At 33.9% G+C, this 3,550-nt stretch overlaps 1 protein-coding gene across 1 annotated transcript in view; it reads right to left on the reverse strand.

The window, feature by feature from the left end:
• The window catches only part of LOC118745872 (piggyBac transposable element-derived protein 3-like), a 14,101-nt gene that overhangs the window by 8,637 nt on the left and 1,914 nt on the right, over positions 1-3,550 (reverse strand). The gene's annotated exons all lie outside the window — the stretch shown is intronic.

Below are 3,550 nucleotides of genomic sequence, written 5' to 3' on the forward strand. Positions count from 1 at the left end.
ATGCCTTTGTGGGCGTGGTGGCTGCCTGAAATTGGAAATAAGGCAATTTTTTAAACTACCACTGAGGCCGCACTACTCAGTCCATCTCATTGATGTGGATATCAGTAGAAGAGTCTTCAAACAGGCTATCTGACTCTGTCTTTTTTGTTTATAAAATATAAATATGACATAACGTTATCGCCCGAAAACTAAAAATCGGGCTGCTGAAAATATACAATTCGGGCATTTTCTCAAAAACTGGTCAGTCGATTTTATTCAAGGTTTCTACAAATCTAGCCCAAAACCTTAGCTTTCATCTGGTATACAGCTTACATCTGGGAAAACTCTTGTTGTGGAGATATTGCGATTCAAATTAAAAAAATTTCGCTCCAAAAAGGGTCGAATGGTTAAAAATTAACACATTCGTTTAATTTGGTTACTTTAAGACATAAAAATAATATACCCAGTTCCCCAAAAAAAATTGCCCATTCCCCGATTGCCACTTAAACCGAAATTCCCTGAAAATCGGGGAATTTTCCGCGAGTTGACAAGTTGAATGATGCAGCTGTGCTAATCACTTCCTAAATGTCTTGGCAACCACAATTTGTGTGTATTTTAGAGCACTTAACCTACCTGGGAAGACGCGTACAATATTACCTATAGTTGTACATAAATATGTAGGTATGAATGCATTGAGTTCACCCAACGTGCCGCTACTACTTACATACATATATATAAATTGCCTCTGAGCAAAACTACTTGAGAAAAAAGCATTTATTTAATGGCACGAGTGCAACACCGTACACGTGATAGAAATAAAACTTCTTAAAAAGAGCACATGTGTGCGCCCCACACCCGGTAGAAATCTTAACAAAAATAAACTACGAAACTATCAGATGAATATAGTTGTTTATTGTATCCAAAGTTGGTACCAAGTTGATAAGTTTTTATCATTTCTTACATATTTAATTTTTAATTTTTTCGAATACAAAGGATATATATGATCATTCTTTTTCGCTTTGTTTCGTATTCGAAAAATTATGTGTTTCAATGGACACATCGATTTGAATACACAATTTATATTTAGATAATATTTTGGGCAATTTATTTGAGAAAAATAAAACATTTAGATTATTGTTTGTATTTTGGTCGATTTTAAATTTGCTACCCCAAAATAATTGATATCAAATAAAACACCTCTTTGAGGTAAAATTTTCGAGTAACGAAAGCTGAACTAGAAACACAAAATTTATGATATCAATTTCGTGACGAAAATTATACGCATTTTTTAACTGCCTTTGAAACGTACGGAAAATCTGTTTTTATTTATTCGGAACGTTGCGTTTTCTGCTAGAAACACAAAATAAAAAAGAGAACTTTTGCAACGATTCGTATGAATAAATAGATTTTCCCTACGTTTCCAAGGCAGTTAAAAAATGCGTATAATTTTCGTCACGAAATTGATATCATAAATTTTGTGTTCCTAGTTCAGCTTTCGTCACTAGAAAATTTTACCTCAAAGGGGTGTTTTATTTGATATAAAATTTACCGCAAGTTTTCTTTAAAATTACGCAGTTGGCTTTATAAATCATGGACTGATAATGAAAGCTACTACGGTACTTTTGGTCGGTGAATGCTTTACCAAATTATTATTATTATTAATACTTGCAACATTTTGTAAACAGCCAGACCCATCCGGTGAGTCAAGCATACCCCGAACACCTTTCATGTGTATATGCACAGTTGTGCTTAAGTTCTTGGACAGTGCATATGAATATCCCAGGTTTTAGTCACAAAATATAGTACGTATGTATATGTGCAAACATATGTATGTTTGTAAGTATGAATGCATGTATGTGCCCAGTGGGAAAAGGTAATGTCTGGGAATGCTAAAAGTAATGCGATGTCACACGAAGGTTCTGTGTCGCATGTCGCTTTACGAAACTATAAATAGAATTAATAAAAAAATTAATTGAAGCCGTGACCAACAATACGGCAGTCGAACACGCATCCATCCTTTAGTTAGCTTTCAAACTTTTTGTTTTGTTTGTGAGTTCAAAACTACACATCATCCGCTCGCTTACATTGCGATGTATCTTTTCATTCAACCGTAGTTGCTAATCTTTTCTTGGTAGAAAAAGGTAACGCATTCCCATTTTACAACTGGGTAAGTTTCTAACTTTTTGCATATTTTGGAGCATCTGGCAGAAGTTTCTGCCGTCTAGAAGTGTCCGGCAATACTTAATATTGCTTTTAAATAAAATATTAATATTTAATATTTTTAAAATATGTTTACATACATATGTTCATATGTACACATGTACGAAAAAGTTCAAATAGGAAGCTTTATGTCGCATTACCCGGGTGTTTTTTCGTTTAACCGGCACCGACATATCGTCGTTTAAAGTACAAAAACGCGTATTGCCATTCTGCAAAACCGCGTAACTGACATTGGCTGCCAAAAATTGGATTTACTCACGCAAGCTCTTGGCTCAATCGAAAAAAGAGAACCATTTTAAAATATGAGTGTTTTTACTCTCTAAAAAATAATTTATGCAACCTCACATACGTGGTTTTGCATTTTGCTGATACGCGGTTTTGCATTTTGTTGATACGCGGTTTTGCACTTTAAACGACGATATGTATATTACCCGGGTACCCGGGCGAATTGGTAATACCCGCCTACCCAGGTAATAAAAGCCCCGAGTTATCGTTATAGTTAATAGTACACTGCGGTGCATAATTATAAGACCGAAACATATTACCGTTGATTATTGGCATTTTTTTTGTTGACTGTGCTCATTTTCTTCCATATAAAAAAAAAAAATCGAACACACTTTGTATGGAAGAAAATTAGTGACACCGTAAAAAATGCCAAAAATTAACGTTATTTTACTTATATATAGTTATGTATGCTAACTTTTATTCTTATTTTTCATTTCAGGTGAACTTCGATCCCAGCTGCGTTATTCGATTATCCATTTTAATTTCAAGTATTGTTTCAAATGAATTTGATTAAAATTATATGAATATAAACCTATTTATTTCTCAGCTTTTGTTTTGTGGAATTTAGCTTTTTTTCTAGCGGGTTTTTATAAAAATCTGGATTTTTTACTCGAGATTATGTAGTTGACAGCACTGGCTCCATTACACTTCTTAAAATTTTTAAGCAAAACGTAAAAATTTTTCTCATTTGTGTTAAAAAGAAATCAAACAAGTAAGAAAGTCTAAGTTCGGGCGGAGCCGAACATTAAATACCCGGCGCAAGTATTAAATATATGTTTTCCACCTTTTCGAAAGCTACCGCTACATGCTAAGCCGGGGTGTATAAATTTTAAGTAAATTAGCGTCCTTAAATTTCGAAATATTGAAATTTCAAGCATTTCTGAAATTTACCGTTATATGAAAAGCGGCCGTAATTTTAGTCCGATTTCAACAATTTTCAAGAGTTTTCCTTTGTGTGGCAAGCACAATAACCATACCGAGTTTGGTACAAATAGCTAGAACGGTTAGCGAGATACAAATACTTACCGGAATTAGTGAAAGTGGATTTTGTGAAATTGGACCCTTC

Source organism: Rhagoletis pomonella, unplaced genomic scaffold (assembly GCF_013731165.1).
Source record: "Rhagoletis pomonella isolate Grant_MI unplaced genomic scaffold, Rhpom_1.0 Rhpom_scaffold_00009, whole genome shotgun sequence".
NCBI lineage: Eukaryota > Metazoa > Arthropoda > Insecta > Diptera > Tephritidae > Rhagoletis > Rhagoletis pomonella.